General features: G+C 36.6%; 1 protein-coding gene across 3 annotated transcripts in view; it reads right to left on the reverse strand.

Annotated features, from left to right (window-relative positions):
* The window catches only part of MARCHF1 (membrane associated ring-CH-type finger 1), an 834,037-nt gene that overhangs the window by 63,799 nt on the left and 746,321 nt on the right, over positions 1–23,917 (reverse strand). The gene's annotated exons all lie outside the window — the stretch shown is intronic.

Here is a 23,917-nt window from a genome sequence, read left to right on the forward strand (position 1 = left end):
ATGAAATGGCTGCTCACTCAGATAGCGCAGAAAGATACAGGAACTGAAACCCAACATTGCCAGAGACCTCAAAGTAAAACAGTATGGCAGACTACACCAGGATTTTGAATGAATTTCTTAAGTAAAAATAAAGTGAACAAAAAGGAACACTGCCATCTGAAGTCCTGGGGTGGAAGTGCTGGGATGAGAACACAGGGAAGGTCCGTATTAATGTCCCCTTCCCCCTGAACTGACTTAGGAAGCAGCCACATTGGGTATAGCACCACATATGAAAGGCCAATATGTTAAGGGAAAATTAAAAATTATCTGAGTGCCTATTTTTAATATAAAAACCCGAAATAGCTTCTCTCCAAGCCTAGGTCTCAGAAACTGGACTTGTTACACTTTGTATCATGCTTGTTGCCAGTTTAGTGTCATAGCATAGATGCTCAGTAGATGTAAATTGAATAGAATTGAATTCAGTCAACAAAATATGACTTATTACAAAAGCAGCCAGGAAAAGTAAATAGAGGCTTCTCTAACACCTAATTAAGTTGTAATATTTATTTTTGGAGCCACTAAAATCTAATAAATTATAGACAATAAGAGTTTGATATTTCTTAACTCCTTGGACATCCATCTCCTGCCTCCACAAAAAGAAAATCTCTTCAACCGGGGGTCAGTAAACTAAGACCCAATTCTGTCCACTGAATATTTTTAATCAATAAAATCTTATGGGAACACAGTCTCACCCACTGGTTTATGTATTGTTTAGAGCTGTGTTTGCAGAGTAACAGCAGTGTTGAGTAGTTGCTGCAGAGACCATCTGGCTGCAGAAACTAAAACATTTACTATCTAGTAAATGATTCAATTCAATATTTACAATCTGACCCTTTCAGAAAACGTTCATAGATCTCTGTCTTAAAGTACACACGTGATTCTGAGTTAAAGACAATGTATGAATATTATTGACAATAATAAAAACAAATTTTACAAAATAAATCACTCTAACCTCTGCAATTAACAATAAAACTGAAGTAAAGGTACACAGAGAAACACACAATAAAAATGAAAACCCCACTTGGCCTGGCATTCATTCCTGTTGCTTCCATGAACAAAATTTCTTATTTGAAAAAAACAAAACAAAACTGCAGGTAATGCTATCAGATAAATTCATCACTAAAAAAAGATTGTGTCAAATGCTCTATAGGTACCAAAAAGATTTTGCAGCTCTGATTTTTTCATTGACATTGAAAAAGTAATTTATTCATAAACTGCTTTAAACAAAGACCTTGCTGGTTACTGAGTTCAAAGTGACCTGACCAGTTTACTATCGTCCAGCTTCTTATGTCTCATAAAGTCCTTTTTAAAAATTTCTGCTAAAACTACTACCTGAAGCACCACTAACAACATCATTTTCTCATAAAATTAAGGTTATTTCCCATAGGGAAAATCAAAAACTTGGTTCATTTTTCATTCCCATTTCACATGATTTATTTTTATATATTTTTAGCATTTTGAAATTTTTCCAAATTATTTGGCTCAAGTTGGACCTCAAGAGTCTTTTCAAACCATGTTGAGATTGTTCTAAATGAATTTAAAAGCTAAATATCAACTTCAAATATCTACTAGAAATAAAAAATAATGTGATCGTGCCATTAAAGAAAGAATTAAATAATTCCTAAATTGATATACTTCACACAAATCACAATTGCTGAATTATAAATGGAAACAGTAACGAAAACATAAATACGCTTTTCCAGCAGAATAATTGTGTAGAGAAGTTGATTTCAATAATGTTATAAAATTGCACTGCAAAATATTCGTAATTTTGGTACATTTTTACCTGATGGGAAGTTGGGGCTTGGGAACTGAATGATTATAAAATTATTGGTGATCCACATTGGTATCTGTCACCTAGTGACAGCTACATACAAGCTGAATTCACAGATTTTACTGGCATTTTAGTATTTTACCAGTCTGCTTGCAATCCAGTCAGCATATGTTGAGACTTTTACCATTTATGACTGAATAAACTCTTACTTTTACATTATTTCTAGCTATCTGTGAATAGCAGACCACATAACGCTATGCAGCAAATTAAACTTTAGATTTTGGTGTGTGTGTGTGTGTGTGTATGCTTCACCTCTCTTGCCTTAATGTTTGAGTTTTAAGAAAAGTAGGGTTTTTTTTTGGGTCTTACATATCTTAAAATGGTCTTTAGTGCTCCCTGCCCCCATCCTTTGCCAAGGTTTCCTGGCACTGGTAGAATCATATTTTTTTCTTCATAAGTTTTTTTTTAACTCATCACTAAAAAAAAAAAAAAAAATCTTTGTGAGGGCCATAGTGTTATGCAACACTGGAATTATTAAACTCTTTCACTCAATAGTCATTTCATTCCCGCACAGTTTCTTGGTTTTTGCTATATGCAAAGAAAATCAGACATCTCAGTGTCTTTCATATCTTCTTCCTTTTCATCCCCACAGCAATTTCTCTAGTGGCTTTGAATTGTCAACAGATACACAAAGTATCTTTAAGACTGTGTTCCTTCCATCAGGAAATCATTCTTAAGATATGCGGTTATTTAGATCCTCTTAATATACTGCCACTCTTCAAGAACTCTATCACCAATCATATAAACCCAAATTGCTTCACCTTGTTTTCATATGAGCTTGTACAATTTGAGTTTACCTTACCTATTCAGGCATATTTTCCACGAATCTCTGACATACAACCACAGTGGCATGGTACAGAGTTTAACAGCTAATAAGCTGTGGGTTTTGCCACAAATAAGTTATTGCTGTGCCAAGATCTTGATTCCTGTCAGCTTAGAGGGCAGTTTTGAGGTCTTGGGTGTGTTGTCCATTCACCCTGGTTGACTCACAAATGTTATCATGTTCTGCATGTTGTAAAAAATGTTGGGAAACACTGGTGTGGCTATTGAAAATACAATCAGCATTATATTTGTAGTTCCGCCCATCTATACGTGTTAAATTACTTAATCTCTGTGTTTCAAGTTCGTCATCAGTAAAATGGGAGAATAGTGGTGATAGACTACTAGGAAGAATTAAAGTAAGTGATCAATTAAGTGACAATAATTATTAATAATCAATTATTTCATATGATTATTAATTATTGTCACTTAATTGATCACTTAATTTAATCCTTATTAACAGTCTATGACCCCTATTGTCCCATTTTACTGCATAACAGTCTACTAAAAGTAGTATTTATTAAAATTAATGGTCAGATGATTATTTCCTGAGTGTATTGCATTCTCTATATTAAAGTCTGTCTTTGAGAATTTCCTCAAGTATGTTCTTCATACCTTTGATACCTTCCCTCTTTTAATAATGCCTCATCTAAATTAAGACTCATCTAAATTTCAGACTCACACCCCTAATTAAACAGCCCCTAGTTTTTCCTTCCCTACAATGCTCTCTCCTATTTTTTGAGCTGTCATTGCTCTTAAAGCCTATACCACACAGATACAGTCTCTGCTGTTTGTTAACTGTTTCATTTACACAAGTTCTGGAATTATGAGCTGAATAAATTCATGTTTAATAATTTTGTGGGGGCAGGATCTTTTTGTGGATTTGTATTGACATTCAGAGTAATTTAAGTTATGAGAATGTTAAGAAGTCAGGCTAAAGATGGCAAAGCACTAGACCATAATGGACTGGCTTTCATTAAGCTTCTGTTTAAACATTTACAGAGCATAGACCAAAAAAAGCCAGCTTAGTCAGATCATATGGCAATTCTCAGAAGTTGTTACCAATGACCAGTGTTTTGTTTATGTTTCGGGAAAATTCACTTACAGTGAAAGTGAGAAATTGTGATCCTTTTATATACCATGAACTCTTTAATTTGCATTTGAGGAACTGAATTGAGGTGTAACAATTTTATACCCTATCTGAGCAGCAGAGGAAGTCAAGCAAACTGATCTTCAGTGGAAAGGAGAAGTAACATACTTCATAAACAGAGAACAAGATGGACAGTAGTTAATATCATTCAGACTAACAGCTGTTTCCAGCTACTCTTACTGACATGGAGACAGCAAGCAATTTTGGACTTTAAACAAAAAGGCATTATAAGCCAGATTTCTAAGGTTTCCTTAACAGAAACGAAGATAAATATCCTAAGCCATCATTCAGCCTGAGATTTAAAATACCTTGAAAACTCAAGTTCAAAATACAATCATGACATAAGAATAAAAATATTTTACCAACAGATAATACCATTTTTGTAATCATAAGTTTTGTCATTCTGAATATGTACTCTTTTTTACATCTGCAGATGAGTGACAGTTCTTCATACATATGTGATTTTTTAAAAGTGTTTTGTTTTCTCAAAGGAATATTTTCAACTCAAAAAAGCTGCTACATAGCATGACTTCCTGAGTTTAATTTCATGCCCTAATTTGTCACCACTGACTTGGTCAAAACCTCAGACCATCTGCACAGAGCTGTAGGGAATGATCAGCAACAAAGACAATGACATGGCAATGTCCCTGGCTTTCCTAACTATTCCTGGAGCTGATCCAAGAGTCGCAAGTAATCAGCCACATTTTTTTTTTCACCACCAGACATCACACTGATGGAAAACAGTGGAGAAGAAGATAATGATCACCTTGCTTGGTCAATAATGAAAGCAGAGGAGGCCAAGTCTTATTTGAATTCATAGACATTGAATTCTTCAATGGATTGGGAAGATTCTATTGGAATTGCTTCTCTTGGGTGTCTCATCCCCTCTGGAGATGGTTCCATGCCATTGATACTAGGACTTTAAATTCTGCTTGGGACTGAGGATTCCCACTGAGATTCTATTCTCATCTAGCCTAGTGGTTCAGTCTCACAGTGGGCCGGAGCCTCTTTGAAGACTATCTGAGAGGTCTCCATGGGCTCTTGAAACACATTAAGATTCCCCCATTCCCTCTATTGATGTGTGTAGCCCCTAGGAGTCCCAGTCAGTGTATCTAGCAATCTTAAGATCAGCTCAGACTGTCCAAATCCTCCAAATCAGGAGAAATCAAAAGCTGGATTGCATCTTTTAGGATAATCCCTTCCCTGTTAACCATCGCTTTACTGCCCTCTCTATACTCATTGGTTAGCTCAGAGGACCATGTATTTCTGCATAAAGGAAATGAGTTCCCCAGTGCCATTTATCTTTCCAGATCCTACCTTACAATTTTGATGACTTGTAGATAGGTAAATAGATAATATATATTGAACGAATATCCGAAGGTTATGATTTTCTCTACATTTGCATATGTCATAAATATTCATTTTATATCAGCTTTGAGGTCTTTTTGGGTGCATTTGTAAGACTGACAAAATTAAACTAGAGATATTTCTAAGCAAATGTGCTTAAAGTTATTAGGCTAAATTTTTGTTAGCTGCATACATTGAAGTAAAAAGGCAAAACAAAGGGGCAGATAATAAAAACTCATTTGGCTTTAATATGTAGCTATAGTCAAAGAAATATATATGGTCAGATACAGGAGAAGGCTTTTGTATATACATAATAACAGCTATCAGAAAAATTATGCAGTTATAACCTTTTAGTCTTTTTTGTTTCTGCATGTGGCAGAAATTCTTAATTCAAACTGATTTTCTGATCTTTTTTTTGTGATGGCTAGGTGTTTGAATTTTTCTAAGCTCATCCTCAACCATGACTTCCTTCCAATTTTGTCCACTCATTAATCTTATCTGGCTGAGCATTACATCAAAGAAAGTCTCAAGTTGCCATGGATAATTGACAAAGCAGGCACTTTATTTACAGATAACCAAAAATGCATTGAATTAGAAATACGCCTTTGCATATGAATTCTTCTACAAAGGCAAGTAAGTACAAAATACTGATGTTTTACAGCAGTTCCAACCACATTGAGTGAAGAATGATCAACTTTTATTCATTTATTCACTCATTCATTCATTCAGTCAACAAGTAATTTGTTGCATATGCATATATGCAAGGTTTTATAAGGTCCTATGGTAAATATAAAGATGAATTAGTCTCAGTCTTTTTCCTTTAAGAAGTTTATATTGACAGTTTATGCATCAGACAACTGCAAAATTAGACAGGATACATTTAAAATGGGATGTGTGCCATGTCAAGTGCTGTTGTATGCAAAGGAGAGAAAGATCATCTCAGATTGGGGGCCGGGGGAGGGTGGTGAAAGTTTAATGGAAGATGTGGCATGGGAATTGGAATTGAAGCTGGGGTAGAATTATGGCAGATGGAGGAGGATGTTGGTAGAATATACTAGGCATAGAAGATGTTTTCAGTCAATGCTTAGAAGTAGGATTGACTGGGTAATTTGGTAACATTATGTGGCCAAGTATGAAAAGAGCATGAAAGTTCTTACTCCAACTAAATACAATATTTAGTATATATTTAGTATATTTATTTAGTATATACAATAATACCACATTATTATTATATGATATAATAATACAATTAATTACTTTAGTAGGGAGATATCATGCTGAAAAATAAAGATTACACAGAGCCTGGTATTTCCCTCAACCAGTGCCAACACACACACACACACACACACACACAAACACACACACAAACTAACTTTAATTGTATTTAGTTGAGTAAGAACCCACTACATAATTTAAATAAAAAATTAAGATTACATTAAAAAATCGGCAAAGGAGCTAAAAAGACATTTCTCTAAAGAAGACATACAAATGGTCAACGGCTATATAGAAAGGTGTTCAAAATCACTAATCATCAGGGAAATGCAAATCAGAGTCACAGTGAAATGTCACCTCGCACCCATCAGAATGGCTATTATCAAAACACACACACACACACACACACCCCCAAACCCAAACAAGATAAATGCTCCTGAGGATGTGAGGAAGTTGGAGCCCTTGTACGCTGTTAGGAATAAAAACGGTGCAGCTGCTATGGAAAACAGTGTGGAGGTTTTTCAAAGAATTAAAAATAGAAATACCATATGAGCGAGCAATCCCATGTCTAAGTATCCAGAAGAATTGAAATCAGGACCTCAGATAGGTATCTGAACTCCCATGTTCATTGCAGCATTATTGACAAGAGTGAAGCTACGGAAACAACCTAAATGTCCATCAACTTATCAATAGAGAAAGAAAATATGGTATAAGCCGGCAAGTGGCTCATGCCTGTAAACTCAGCACTTTGGGAGGCCAAGGCGGGAGGACTGCTTGAGCTCAGTTTGAGAGTGAAGCTACGGAAACAACCTAAATGTCCATCAACTTATCAATAGAGAAAGAAAATATGGTATAAGCCGGCGAGTGGCTCATGCCTGTAAACTCAGCACTTTGGGAGGCCAAGGTGGGAGGACTGCTTGAGCTCAGTTTGAGACCCGCCTGGATAACACAGTGAGACCCTGTCTTCACTAAAAATAAAAAAAAAAAATTAGCGGAGTGTGGTGTCATGTGCCTGTAGTCCCAGCTACTTGGGAGGCTGAGGCAGGAAGATTGCCTAAGCCCGAGAGATTGCAGTTGCAGTGAGCTATGATCATGCCACTGCACTCCATCCTGGGCAACACAGTAAGACCCTGTCTCCAAAAAATGTGGTATATATACACAATGAAATATTATTCAGCCTTAAATAAAGAAGGAAATACTGCCATTTGCTACAGGATTGGCTGTTCATTGATGAAATTTGAGGAAATTATGCCAAATGAAATAAACCAATCACAGAAGGATAAATATCACATAATACCACTTATATGAAATGTACAAAATAGTCAAACACAAAGAAACAGGGAGTAGAATAGTGGCTGCCAAGGCTGGGGAGAGGGGAAAATGGGAAGTTGTTATTCAGTGGGAGTAATTTTTGATTACGCAAGATGATGATTCAGTTCTAGAGATCTGCTGTACAACACTGTGCCTATAGTTAACAGTAAATACTGTACTCCACACTTCAATTTATCAAAAAGGTAAATCTCCTGTTAAGTGTTTTTTAACCACAATAAAGATAAATAAACTATTTGCCCATAAAAAAAGTAAGATTATTAGAAGGATTAATTTGGCATATTAGATAAGAAAGAAAAGGGAGAACAGGGAGAGACTATTACAATAGTCAAAGTCAATAACAATGAGAACAAAAGCTAGTGTCATAGTGTGAGAATGAAATGGAAAAAGAGAACAGATATTTTATAAACTTAGAGTTGGTAGAATTTAGGCATCAGTTTGGGAAAAGGAAAGGGAATGAGTTATGGAGGAAGAGAGCAAAGGATGGACCAAGCTGACTTTAGGCTTTCAATTAAGCTCCTGGAGGATAGATGCTCAAGAGTCATCTATTGGCTGGGCGCCGATGGCTCACACCTGTAATCTCAGCACTTTGGGAGGCCGAGGCAGGCAGATCACAAAGTCAGGAGATTAAGACCAGCCTGGCCAACATTGTGAAACCCTGTCTCTACTAAAAATACAAAAATTAGCCAGGCGTGGTGGCATGTGCCTGTAATCCCAGTTGTTCGGGAAGCTGAGGCAGGAGAATCGCTTGAACCCGGGAGGCAGAGGTTACAGTGAGCCGAGATTGTACCACTGCACTACAGCCTGGGCGACAGTGTGAGGCTGTCTCAAAAAAAAAAAAAAAAAAGAATCATCTATTTACAGGACCTCTGAGCATTTGTTTGTCCCCACAATTACCACTTGAAAACAATAATGCTTATAATTTGATTTTTGACTTAGTTACTCAGTATGGAGACAGTAGTCTTGAAAAGGATAAGGAAGTAGTCCAAACTTTCTCAGAGCTGCTACTCTGTTGGGTTTGAGATAGTTCAATGAATAATCATATTTAAAAGGTATTTTTCAAAATAGCAGTAAAATTACAAACATACAATTTGTTAGGTTGCTGGAAAAAGAATTGTACTTTTGCCATTACTTTTGCACCAATCTAATAAAATGTGGTTCCTTCCTCTTTCTAATTTACATTTTCCCAGTGTGTAGGGGATCCAGAATGATTCTTACATCATTTAATTACCCCAATTATTATTATTATTATTATTATTTGAGACGGAGTCTTGCTCTGTCGCCTAGGCTGGAGTGCAGTGGTGCAATCTCGGATCACTGCAATCTCTGCCTCCTGGGTTCAAAGGATTCTCCTGTCTCAGTTTCCAGAGTAGCTGGGATTACAGGCATGTACTACCACGCCCGACTAATTTTTGCATTTTTTTTGTAGAGACGCGGTTTCGCCATGTTGGCCAGGCTGGTCTCAAACTCCTGACCTCAGGTGATCTGCCCACCTCGGCCTTCCAAAGTGCTGGTATTAGAGGCATGAAGCACCACGCCTGGCCCTTTCCCAATTATTTACCTCTCAAATAGGACAAAATATAATTTTCTGGAACCAAATGAAAATGCCATACAAAAATAAAATTACAAAAGCTTATTTATTCAGAATCCTGACAGAAAGGAATTTCTAGTTAGGCAAAACCACTAAGACTTTTTTCTGATACCTTCCATTCTCCAAAAGCTGTGTATGAAGTTTAAACTCTGTCATTGAGAGATATAACTCAAAACACAGTAAAATCTTAATTTAAAAATTACATTCATGGAAAAAGGTTATAAGGAAACATGAAAATCTAAATAGTGATTATTCAGTTAAGTTTATATTAAAATGTTGGTTTTCTCTATTTTTAAATTTTATTTCTAGTAACTACAAACTACTGTAATAATAAAAATATTAAAATACAAAGATTATATTTTCTAATTCTACTTCACTTTTTTTCTCATTCTTTAGTTAATTAATAGATTCATGAATAAATTTGATAGATTTATATATCTGAACAATTTGGAAACATGCCATGAGTTATCAGTAGATACTGAGTTGTGTCTAGTTCCCTTCCTGTCCAGCTTCAGGAGCAACTTTTGTAGCATTTTGTTTCCATAGTAAACAAAAGACTTCTACATACTGTCATTTATATTTTTACAGAAATATAAACTTGCAGGTGCCAACCCTATGATTAATTTTATATCCCAATACACTTAGTCATTGCAAGGACAGAAAAGTATTGTCTGCTCCCCTCCTCCTTCAGATACACCGATATTCTAGGAATATATTGTATTATCTGAATTTTAAGTACATAAAACATATTTCATGTCAGCTATGGTATACATCTATACTCTATGCAAGTGTGTGTATTTAGACATTCTATTTAGGTATGTGAGATTCTGCTGCACTTTCCCAGAAGATAAAACTACTTTACCCTGTCATCTGCCATTGAAAGGGGGTGTCTTCAACCGCATCATTTGCATTTTCAGATCCCTGCATTTGTAGGTTTGTTTGACTTTTCTCAACACTCATCACTGTCTGTTGAGCCTTTTGCAATGCCGGTCCTTCATTTTGTCTCCTTGTCCTTTCATGATCTTTTGACCTTTATCCTTCTTGGTCAAAATTTTTCATTATGAAGTACAGTCACGCCATGCGTCCCTTAATGACAGGGATACGTTCTGAGAAATGCCTTGTTAGAAATTCCATCATTGTGTGAACATCACAGAGTGAACATACACAAACCTGATGGTGTAGCCTACTCCACACCTAGTCTGTATGGTAGAGCCTGTTGGTCCCAAGCTACAAACCTGTACGACATGTTACTGTACTGAATACTGTGGACAGTTGTAACACAACGATAAGTATTTGAGCAACTAAACATAGAAAAAGTACAGTAATGATATGTCTAAAAAGCAGTACACCTGTATAGTGCACTTACCATGAATGGAGCTTACAGAACTGGAAGTTGTTCTGGATGAGTCAGTGAGTGATGGGTGAGTGAACGTGAAGGCCTAGGACCTTACTATACACTGCTTTAGACTTTATAAATACTGTACACTTGGATACACTCAATTTATAAAAAATATTTTTCTTCTTTCAGTAATAAGTTCACCTTAGCTTACTTTAACTTTTATTTTATAAACTTTTTAATGTTTTTAAACTTTTTGACTCTTTTGTCATAACAGCTTAAAACAGAAATAAATTGTTTAGCTGTTTAAAAGATTTACTTTCTTTCTATTCTTATTTTATAAGCTTTTTCTATTTAAAAAATTTTTGGCTGGGCGTGGTGACTCATGCCTGTAATCCCAGCACTTTGGGAGGCCAAGGCAGGTGGATCGCCTAAGGTCAGGAGTTCAAGCCAGCCTGGCCAACATGACGAAACCCCGTCTCTACTACAAATACAAGAAATTAGCTGGGCGTGGTGGTGGGCGCCTGTAATCCCAGCTACTTGGGAGGCTGAGACAGGGAGAATCACTTGAACCCAGGAGGTGGAGGTTGCAGTGAGCCAAGACTGTGCCACTGCACTCCAGCCTGGGCAAAAGAGTGAGACTCCATCTCAAAAAAATTATATATATATATATATGTTTTATTTTACCTTTTAAACATTTAAAATTAAGAACAAAGACAAAAACATATACATTAGCTTATGCCTACACATATATACAGTCTGTCCTTGATCAAAACACACACACACACAATATACACACAAGCAAACACGTATGTGCATATTTAATTTTTTTAACAGAAGCTCAGCAAATACAAATGCTCACCTCCTTTATTTTGCTTTGTGTTTTTGCTGTCCTTTCACAGATTTGTTAGGTTCCTTTTCCCTAAAGCCCTATGCCTATCCCCATGCACAGTGAACACACTCTATTGCAATTGATTGTTTTATTATCTGTATTCTCTACTTCAGTGGTTTCCAAACTTTACCATGCATCAGACTCGCATGGAGGGTCAGTTAAAACCTAGATGGCTAGGTCCCACTCCCAGCGTTTCTGATTCCATATGTCTGGATTGGGGCCTCATAATTTGCATGTTTAAAAACTTCCGAGGTGATTTTGATGCTACTAGTCCAGGGACTCTACTTAGAGAACCATGGATTTAGGGCTTCCCCCGCAAAGTGTCATTTGCAAATGAATTGCAATTTTCCATACCAATGAGAAATTTGAGGTCATTCCAAGATGAAGGCTGTTGAAAGCTACTGTATTTTCTATTTCCATCAATAAGTGTGTCAAGTTTGAGAACCAATGTCCTATATTTTAGATGGCTTCAGGAGCTGAAGGAAAATAAATTGGTACCAGTTGCTAGCCCCCAGGCTTCTTTTCTGGTGTGTCTAAATTATAAGAGATACACTCCAGTAGACCTCCTGTTCCATATATATTTTTGCTGTATTTATACGCACACACATATATCTATTTATATACCCACATATATAAATTTATATACATATATAAATTTATACACACATATTTTATATACACACACACTACACACATACACATATATCTTCTGGGCATCAATTTGTTCACCTCAGATTAGGCTAAAAATTAGTGGTTCTCAGCTTTCGGTTGCTCATTAAAATTATCTGGCATGCTTCTAAAAATGTACCCATGCTGACGCGCCACTTCCAAGCAATCTGGATGGAATCCTGGCAGCATTAAAAACATAAAATTTTCCCAGGTGAGTGTAACATGCAGCCTAGGTTGAGAACCACTTGGTGAGACAGTGTCTCAGGGCTTTTCTAGCTCTAACTGGTGGAGTTTTGAGACTGTGGAATGCTGATTGGAACAAGGAGTCCTCTTATTTGTGGGGCATTTTGACATTCTATATGGCGTCTGTTTCATTCTGGTTATGATTATTTTTTCCTTATTCCTTTTTTTCCTCCATTGTGACCCTCTTACTGTGTGGCAAAACATTTTAATTTGGTTACACCCCCAGAGAGTCATGATCTAATTTAGATAAAAGAGTTTCTAAAATAAAGACATCAGAATTGTTAAAGTGGGCCTCGGAGGGTCCAAATAAGAACAAGCTGGTAAAAATCAGGCAGAACATGGAGAGGTTTTGATTAGCACTTGTTGAGTAACCTTCAGGGAAAGAAGGAAGTTCTCAGTTTAATGTCGATACTAAAATCCGTCGCCAAACACAGACACTTCTGAATTATGGCATCTTCAGTTCTGCATAAACCTGGAAGTGAATGAAGGAGAACTAACACGCTCCTGGAGTCCTTGTATCTGACAGAAGTGGGAAGGAAGATACTGTGCTGTGTTTAGGGCTGTCGGAGTGCTAACAGCAAAAGACAACTCGTTGAGGTTGCTGCAGGGGCATTTTAATTTCCGAACCAAATTAGATACTGGTATTTAAATTTGCCTATTTAAATCCCAACTGCAGAAGATTTGAAATAAATATACAACTACTCTGCAATGGTTATAGGGAAGATGAGAACCTAACTGTGGTAATTAGAAATGCAGAAAATCTTCAAGCTATATATAAATTCTCAGCTATATATCCTTATTTGGTAGCAACAAACACTGTACCCAGTATTCATGTTTATACACACAATGTTTATTTTCTGTTTGTATAAACATATAGGGAATCTAAATTTAATGCACACACAATAGTTTTAAAAATGAATTGTATGTGTGAGAAAAGAAAGAAAGTGTTGCTTTTTTTTAAGACAGAGGAGGAATTTCATATTGATAAACAGATATAAATTCATTAAAGGAAGCACATAGTTCAGTATAACTGCAATTCTGGACACACATTGTTCTTAAATTAAGAAGTAGATAGACTCTATCTAGTTCATAATCCTTCCTCTTCAATATTTTGCACTTCTATATGATTGGATATTCAACAAACTAGAAATTACCAAGGAAAAGATAAATGTAGCACAATATAGCCTCATAACATGTAAATATTGATCCATGTCTGAATGAGCATCATACTTCTATCTATTTTTGCTTGAAATTTTCTGAGATTAGAAAATTCCTGGTTGATATTCAAATCTACTTTAATTTTTTTTTTTTAAGCAAGGAAATGTCTGTTTTTCTTTGTTTCCATCAAAAGGCACAACTTGTTAAATAATTGGCCTTCAGAATACATGCTATTTCTAAAAATTGAAGTGACTGTTTAGCTAAATTAGAAAGTAATTAATCAATCCAATTGGTTTCAGTCATGTAAGATAATCTGCCAGTCAAGATAATCAGTATTATTGATAATACTGTCATTTCATCCCTGGAAAGATTAGCTCCCAAACTGAAAACAATCAGAAAAAAAAAAAAAAACTGCTAAGAACAAGGCATATCTTTAAAATATATAAAGAAAAGATAAAATTCCATTTCTACAATTTTTTCAAGTTATTTTTTATAAGTTGTGTGTTCGTCAGTGTCTTAATTCATTTTTATCCATTCAAAATACAAATTACTGAGCTAAAATGCTGTATAAAATAATACTAAACATTTATAATATACAATGTGGCATTATAAACATTTTACTTCTCTTTGTTGGAGAAATGCTTACTCTGTAAAGCACAGTACCATAGGGTATATCTGAATATTACTGACAACTGCAGCGATTAAAATTATTCATATCAAGGAAATAAATTAGTTTGAAAACACTGAATTATGTTAGTAATGTATTCATTTGCAAAGCACATATCCTTTTTCTCATTTTATGGTCCTATAAATAGAGAGCCATTTTACCTTTTTCAAGTCTGACCACTCCAAGTAGAGAGAAAAGTTGGAAACAAGACCTCCTGACTCTATGTTGAGTAGTCCTAAGTAACTCAGCTTTGGCAGGTTATCAGCAAAGTTCACACCTATATTTCCTACCAACTAAGATTTTATTAAAATCAACAGGAGAATGGTTGGTCTTTGTTCTGACAAGACTTAGCAAAACAAAGGCAAAAACATAAGAGAATAAATCTGAACTTTCTTAAGAGTCTGTTACCTCTTAGAAATGAATGCTTCATTAGGTTGGTTAGTGTAATCTTTCTCACCTGAATATTGAAGACTGAACAGCTTATCTTTTACTTGTAGAACAGACTTTGACAACAGAATGTCAGTCTCATTTTTGTACAGAAAAAATAATAGGGAGAAGTAACAGAATAAGTAACAAAAGCTGAAAAAAAATCTATTACTGAGTGACTATACATCTAGGACCAACAGGTAGAAAATATGAGTCTGACTGATTAAATATTGGATATTAAATATTAAATGTGACAAAGAACTTTCTCACAATTAGAGACTCTGAAAAGAACGAGGCTGCCCCAGGAAACACTATGTTCGAGGATGTGATAGATGATAACGTGTGCTACTGTTCCAAAGGTTTGCAGAGAGCCAATGGGAAAGTGACCTAGACAATGGGTGACTCTATAAACTCAGGCTTCCCAATGACTAAATTGTCTGAAAGATTAAGGTAAAGGGAAGTGTAATTTTTTTCTCTAAATAAATGTTGAGAGCAAAGCTACTCACTAAAATATAATTTTACTCAAAAATCTTATTTATAATGCAAATTTTTCTTAGTTATTAAATTTCAGGTTCATCTGAAGATACACATACGAAACTGGGAAAACAGAAAATCTAAATGTTTTATGATACCACTCCCCTAGATTCACGTTCAGCTGCCTTGCTTGGTTGTATCCGCATTTGAATGATGTACTGCAGAGGTAAATTATACTTCCTGCAGTCTGTGGCTTCCATAAACCCTTAGTTACCAACCTCGACAGGGCTTTCACCAATGCTTATCTATCTTACTATGTTTAGCATTGCTGGACTTAGCAAAAACATACAGGATGTCCAGCCTAGTTAAATTTGAATTTCATATAAACAATGAGTACTTCTTTAGCATGAGGACATCCCAGTGAAAAATTCTTTGTTGTTTATTTGAAACTTCACTGGACGTTTGATCTTGCAACCAACTCCCTTACTCTGAACGGATGACCTTAGAAGGCCATCAAATGAAAACTTTTAAAATCTATAGACCTGCACATATCCACATTTATCATTTTTCTCTTTTACTTCTATTGCAAAAAAAAGTCATACCTATTTTCCCTTCCATGGCCAATCTTTCCACTTCAGATCCTATGCCTTCCTACCTTCTCTGTGGGAATTTAATAAAGAACTGAGACTCTCAATTTTCCAAATCTTCAACGGTTCTCTGTTTGACTCAAGGGTCCCTTAAATTAAAAACGAAAACTAAAAAGGCCTCTGAATTTACCTCTCTCTCCACTTTTTACACTCTCTCTTTTCTTTACAGACTCCTCAGTTTCTGTCTGCCTTTTTGGCTGTTTTGTTCCTTCCCTGCATTGGCTTCTTTCCCCCTCCCAGGGAATATTAAACGTTGCTAGTCACAGGGTTCTTCAAGACCACATCTCAGTTTACAGAATTCCCATGGGGGATCTTGACAATCACCACCTAGCTACTCAAGACTTCCTCATCTTCATCTAAATCAAGATCTCTCTGAACTCTAGACCTTGCCTGTATCTCCCTCCCAAATATCTCTCTTTGGATATCTGTCTTGCACCTCAAACTACCATGTCCCAAACTGAACTCATCCTCCCTTTTTAAATCTCTCTCTCAAACAGTGTTTTGCTCTTGGTAGTAAATGGTGTGGTTACCTACCCAGTGTTCTAAATCAGAAACCTGAGAGCCGATTATATATATGTAGTTCGTGACCAACTCTTGCTTGATTTAGTTTCAAACATTTTTAAAAATTCATCCACCTCTTTTTATTCTCACAGCCACTCTACCCTCTTCCTTGGGACACAGCCATGGCTTTCTAATTGATTTCCTTTGTCTTTGGTCTTGTCTCCACCAATCTATTTTCCAACAGCAGCCTAAGTGATTTTCCAAAACACAAGTCTGACAGTGTCATCCTTTTGCTTAAAACGCCTACAGAAACTTTCTTTTTGTTGTTAGAACAGTCCAAATTCCTAACTAGGATTGATAAGGAAGTCCATGATTGGATTCCCCCACCTCTGCTCCCTGGCTCTCTACTAGGCTACATTGAAATCCTTGTATACCATATCTCACTCATCTCTGGTCTGGGTGTTCAGACATGCCATATCATTTTCCTGGGACAGGTTACCCCTTCTCTTTGCTTGGCTTACTCTTACTTCTCATTTGGATTTCTCCCTAGTTATTACTTCCTCAGGGAAATGCTCTACTAGATGCAAGTTGTTCCTTTAGCTTCATTCACAGATTTTTTTTATGCCTGTTTAATTACTTGTCTTAGCAACTGAAATATAAGTTCATAAAAGATGACACCATTACTGTCTATTTCCAGCTTCTAAGACATTGCCTTGGCAGAGATCACATTCAAAAATAAATAGTTATTTGCTATATAAATATATAAATAAATGAATACACAGATATGATGACAGAGCTAGAAGAGTTCGCTTTAGGCACAATTTCTTAATTAAAAAATGAGCTAATATCCAGCATCTACAAAGAACTTAAGCAAATTTACAAGAAAAAACAATCCCATCAAAAAGTGGGCAAAGGATATAAACAGACACTTCTCAAAAGAAGACATTTATGCAGCCAACAAACATATGAAAAAAAGCTCATAATCACTGGTCATTAGAGAAATGCAAATCAAAACCACAATGAGATACCATCTCACACCAGTTAGAAAGGCGATCATTAAAAAGTCAGGAAACAACAGATGCTGGAGAGGATGTGGAGAAATAGGAACGCTTTTACACTGTTGGTGGGAGTGTAAATTAGTTTAACCATTGTGGAAGACAGTGTGGAGATTCCTCAAGGATTTAGAACCAGAAATACCATTTGACCCAGCCATCCCATTACTGGGTATATACCCAAAGGATTATAAATCATTCTGCTATCAAGACACATGCACATGTATGTTTATTGCAGCACTGTTCACAATAGCAAAGACTTGGAACCAACCCAAATGTCCATCAATGAGAGACTGGATAAGGAAAATGTGGCACATATACACCATGAAATATTATGCAGCCATAAAAAAGGATGAGTTCACGTCCTTAGCAGGGACATGGATGAAGCTGGAAACCATCATTCTCAGCAAACTAACACAGGAACAGAAAACCAAATGCCACATGTTCTCACTCATAAGTGGGAGTTGAACAATTAGAACACATGGACACAGGGAGGGGAACATCACACACTGGGGCCTGTTGTGGGTTGTGGGGCTAGGGGAGGGACGGCATTAGGAGAAATACCTAATGTAGATGATAGGTTGATGGGTGCAGCAAACCACCATGGCACGTTTATACCTATGTAACAAACCTGCACGTTCTGCACATGCATCCCAGAACTTGAAGTATAATTAAAAAAAATGAGAATATGCATAACATATATGAAAGCTATAGCATAATGGTACCAAGTATATCCTCAAACTCACCATCCAACCTAAGCTGGAGCTAGAGCATTACCACGAGTTATCACTTATCTTTGGGCTCTTCCTCTTTTAAAGAAACCATTAGTGGAATTCAATGTTCTTTACTTGTTTTACCCTGTAACACCGAATTCCCATTATTGTCTCCATGGTTTCTGCAAGTCTACTCTCTTAGCATGCACTGATTCGGAAGCTGTCCCAAAAGGTCTGTTTGAGCACTGCCTGAATTGTTCTGAGTATTGTGGAGGGCACAAAACAGATGTAAGGCAGGACTCCTATGTTCAAGGAACATATTCTGTAGGGAAAAGAGAGCTAACACACATGAAAGTAGAGAATATATGATACTGACTAGAAGAATTATGAGATTTCCAAGAGAGAAAAGATAACTGTGGACCAGACTAGCTTAGAAAACCTTTTATCCTCCTTTATAAAGGAGGATAAAAATGAAGTGCATATTGAAGCATGCCTAAATATGAGCATTTGGAGACGAGGAGTGAGACATTTAAGAGGGGAAGAACTACATTTGGTGGTGGTGTAGTTGAGCATTACTGTATTGTTTCATTTATTTTTCTGGCTCAGAATTCTTGTTTCACTTCTTCTGGTACTACTGCAGTTCTTTTTGCTGTTGAAATTTCCTTTTCCCAATTCATAAGATTTGGAGGGGTTGCCGATGGCTACATTTTAAATCCAGTCTTCCCATTCAAGGACTTAGTCCAACCACAATACCCTATGATCCTGGTGACAGTGATTGACTCAAAGATGGGTATGTGACCTAGGGCAGGCTAATTATATGCCTTCCCTGGGATTTCACGTATAAGTGCTTGAAAAGAACATTTCTCTTTTCTGTTAGGCTGCTGCTGCTAAAATGTAAGCCCGAAGCTACCTCTGGCCAGACTATCTCTTCCCTCTTCTATATATAGGAAGTTTGTCTGCAGTTGGAGGAAATGACTCCTCACAGAGAAGGAGAGAGAGAGCGAGAGAACCACATTGTTTCTGGAGTTCCTGAAGCCATCTGTATACTTTGTTTTACTGTTCGTGTGGTTAACGTACCCCTTTCTTGTTTAAGCTCATTTGAATTGATTTCTGTTGATTTTATCCCATTAGAAAAGTACTTAACAAAACAGGTAGTGGGCTAAAAAGTGGATGTGGTGGAGATGGAAAGTGTAGAGAAGGACTGGAATGGAACACTGGGATTGAGAAAAAAAGCACAGATCAGAAACCAGTATCTGGAGAAAGAAATGACAGTACTTTGTTGGAGACTGGACACATCCAGTATGGAAGGAATAAGATCAAAAATGGAAAATCCAGGAAATTAGTGGACTCACTGATAGAAATGGAAGTAGTTGAAATGAGGAAGTGAATTTGAAGGGAAGCAATATCCAAACCATGACATTTGAGTTCCTGGTAGAGGTGGGACTTTGCCAGTCTATGGTTTTGGTGACATAACCCATGCTATATTGGTCTAACAATGTGAAGTACAGGAATGTAACCTAGTCATGCTTTGTGTCAGCATTCAAGGGAATATGATAAAAAACTATAGACATTTGGCTTTTCAAATACATTCTTTAGATTCTTTTCTCTCCTTTCTCTTCCTATCTAAAGCATGGGAATGATTTGTAGCATAGAATAGTGTTTCTCAAAATGTGATTCCTGCATCAGAAGCTTCAGAATCACCTGGGAACATTTTAAAAGTACAAGTTAATGAGCCTAACCCCAGAGCAAGGGTATCAGAAACTCTAAGGGTGGGTCCAGGAATCTGCATTTTAACAAGCCCTCCAGTTGTCACTGATGTTCACTAAAGTTTTAGAACTGCTGGTGTAGAGTATTCTTTCCATGTTGGCTTTACAGCAGGTGAGGCAGTCCAACATACAGTGCTATGATTTTGCATCCTAAGAATTATTCCCTTAGAAAAGTACATTTTCACTAAAGCTATCATTCAAAAACTATGTGTTGAGAATGTGCTATCTGCCAGGCATTGTTCCAGGTACTTTGGATTTTGCAGTGAACAAATTTGACACAGTTAATCATAATAATGCCTATATTTTAGCAATTAAAAGTTATGCTATGGAAGTGACTGCCAGGGGACCTGAGTGTTGGTTAGGAGGTTAGGAAGCTGTTCCTAAAGAAATGGCATTTAAACTGAGAAAGAATAGGAAGTCGTCTGGAGAAGAGCCAAGGAGGTAAGGTAAAGCCATTCTAGGTCTTGAAAGGGGTAGGTCTGAACACTTTCAGGGAATTGGAAACAGACCAGCATGAAAAGGTCATAGCTGATGATGGGTGGTGGAGCTGGAAAGGCAGATCTGATAGAGCGATCAACAGGGACTTGTAAATATTAAAGATTTTGCACCTTCCAGTGAGGGCGATTTACAGGCCATGAAAAAGTTTCAATCATGGGCTAACATGATCTGATTCATGTTTGTTTGCCTTTTAATTAAATGCAATTCCTTTTTCAAAAAAGTAAATACTTTTCCACTGCACTGTGGAAATAACTGTGGGTATAATAGTATGATGAGTTAAATTCCCTCTAAGGTATAATAGGCTGGTAGGGATACTTTCTCTGAAAAAGGCTGTGATGAAGGAGGCAAACAGAATAGAGTGTGCATGTGGGGACCAGATGCCAGGAACAGAAAAGGAAGAAGGCTTAGGAGCTTCTTTCTTTTTGTGGTTGTGGCTGAGACTGCTCCTGCTATGCATGACTGAGAGGGCAAGTTCACAGGCAATTGCTGCTTCTCTCAGGGGTCATTGTTTTGCCTACATAGAAGACCCTGGTTCTCAGGCTGTATCCATTTCTAGAGATCATATATATCTTTTCTCCTACACAAGATCTTTTGTAGTGATTTAATTCACTTTCCAGGCATCACTGCTACCTCCTTGAGAATAATTCCGAAATCTCTATGTCCTTCCTGACCTTGAATAGATTTTCAGTGTTTAATATCTTTAGTACCTTGTGCTAATACATTGTGTTAAAAAATGCACACATGCCATTGTTTAGTGTCAGGCTGTGTATAGTTCACTAATTATTGAAAAATTATACACGCCCAACTGTGACTGCTCTTCTGCAGTTCAATAATATGTCTCATATTGTCTGCTGGACAGCTGACCCTGGAATGTCATTGTAACCACAAATAGCTTGCCTGTAATTGAACTCACTATGTCTTTCCTAAATCAGCTTGCCTCTGTCTTCTGCCTCTGTTCATTAACATCAACATTTACTGTTGTCCCAAGTTCCAAGATTTGGAGTCATTCTTGACTCCTCTATCTTAGGCTCTCACCAAATCCAAACTCTGAGATTGTCCTCATTCACTTGGTGGAATGCTAATTTGCCATTTGTTCTTCCTTTTCCTTATCCATTATTGTCCTAGTACTCTACTCAACCCACAGGATAGTTCCATCTCCTAAATCTAGGTTCCTTTATCAGAGACACTGGTGACTACACTGTGTATGTGACTTCATTAAGCCTATTTTATTTAGAAAAGGTCTTTCTGTGTGTGTGTGTATATATATATATATATTTTTTTTTTTTTGCCCTGGAACCTTTTTTATTCTTAAAGGAATATTATGTAGAACCCCACTATGTAAGAGACATAATCATGAAGGTATTCTGGCTGAAATGGGCTGAGGGAAGCACAATCCCCTTGACCTGCCTCAACTTTAGAGGCAGCCTCTTTGGAACTCAAGAGATCCATTGAGGGAGTTTGAAAACATGGATTTACAGAATAAACAACTCTGAATATGTAAGTTTTCTTCAAAATGTCCTATTTTAAAGAATTATTTTTTATCAACGTATGCAAACTTTCCAACCTAGTCATATAAGTTCATGTAAAATTCATAAATGCAAGTGCCAGTATCCCATCCCTGTTGTGCTAATGGCATTTCCCCCACCTTGAGTTCTAACGTAAATTCTATTTTTCTCAGCCCCAGTCCCTCTTCTTCTTTAGGGGTTTTCTAGATCACCCCAGATCTCAGCAAATCTTTCTTCAAATCCTGCAGTATTCCTTTTCTTACATTCTTCCTGTACTATCTTATATGCTTTTTTTCGAGTATGTGTTCAATCTCTCCCACTTAGATCATAAGCCACTTAAGGGAAGAATCAGGTCTTTTGCTACTTTTTATCCTCAGCATCTAGCATAATATGCTGCCTGTAGCATTTGCTTAGTTGGTATACTTTGATGGTAATCTCTAGCAGGAAATAATACCTATAGGCTCATCTATCTCACTTTCATTAACAGAAGTCTAAATTAAATATCCTGTCTTTGAAAATGTTTCTCCAGAGTAGGGTTTTTAAGTTAGGAGAACCAGTCACTACGACTTTAATTGCAAGCATTATTTTTCTCTCCAATTACCATTTAGCCTACAACTAGCTTCTTTGACTGTCTTTCATTAGATTATGTTGGAAGCTAGATTTAGGGAATGACAACAGATGGTTGCAAGTGGGAAATTCTCCATTCAGACTAGAAAGAGTGGTTTAGTCCATCCCCTAACTTTTCAGCAAACATACATATAAATCATAATTAAAAGATCATAAGAAATTTACATTTATAGGTAAATTACACGGTGACAGTTTCTTTGTAAATCCCTCTTAAGTCCTTTAGCATGTTTCACATGGCCCTGTACAGTCGAGCCCTCTCCACTTCTCCATCCTTCTCTCTATCACCCATCCCCCTATTCACCACAACCTAGCTGCAATGGCAAGCTTTACGTTGCTCCCTGAATTGCCAAGCTCCGTCCCTCCTCTTGTTTCCTGCTAGTGGCAGCCTCTGCCTAGATGGTCTTCCCTGCTTCTTTCCTGATCAATTCCTGTCATCCTTTGAGCCTTAGCCTGCTTGTCACTTACTTAGAGAGTTTTTGTCTCATCTCTCACAATAGGCTAAGCTTCCTTGCCATGTGCTTTCATAGTTCTTATCATAATTATAATTATATATCAACTGTAAATCAATTTGTTTTGGGTCTCTGTTCCATATTAAATTATAAGCTGTAAGATGTTAGAAACTATACAAATCTTATTCACTACAATATTTTCAATGTCTAGAATAAAGCTTAATGCAACTAGATGCTTGAATACATAAATGAATGAGGATTTTATGAATGACTATCCTATAAAACTTTCAGATAAATAAACCATTCTTATATTATTCACATGTAGAGTTTAATTCTTCTCACTGCTGCCCTGAATGGACATGAGCAGCCTTCTCTGGGTCATGTAATTCACACGAACATGCATACATATTTTATGAAGTAACTTCTGCTTTTATAAAAGCAAAGCAAAATATAACAAGTATTGCGCAGTGAAAATCTTCATTTGCTCTCATACAGAATCTAAACAGCTTAAATGATTAGGTATAATATGAAAATGTACAAATATATTTTTTTGTTTGAAATTGTCTCATTTATGCACACTAGCTTGGATATTCCTATAATTCTTTTTACGTAAGGTTATTTTGCAAATATATGCTGTTGAGTTAAAAAGAGCAAGAAAGCTGTCTCATAGCTAAAAAACAGCCACATGTTGAAACCTGTCGGTATATGTTTATCAGTAAAGTTAATGTGGCCCCCTTCCCTACAGGCTCTTGCAACCCCACTGATACGTCCCTGACCTGTTTCTGTGTCCTTTGAGTCTTCAGTTACCCTGCTGAGTCAAACAATTGGAGAACAAATTAAAGCCAACTGCAGAGAAGATTATTTTCTGATACAAAAATCTGACCTTAAAGAACTCAAGCCTTGAATATCTTTCTGTCAGGATGCCAGCAGTTCACAAATTTGCATTGAAAAGTCTAACATTTCACACAATCTC

This window comes from Gorilla gorilla, chromosome 3 (genome assembly GCF_029281585.2).
Source record: "Gorilla gorilla gorilla isolate KB3781 chromosome 3, NHGRI_mGorGor1-v2.1_pri, whole genome shotgun sequence".
Taxonomy (NCBI): domain Eukaryota; kingdom Metazoa; phylum Chordata; class Mammalia; order Primates; family Hominidae; genus Gorilla; species Gorilla gorilla.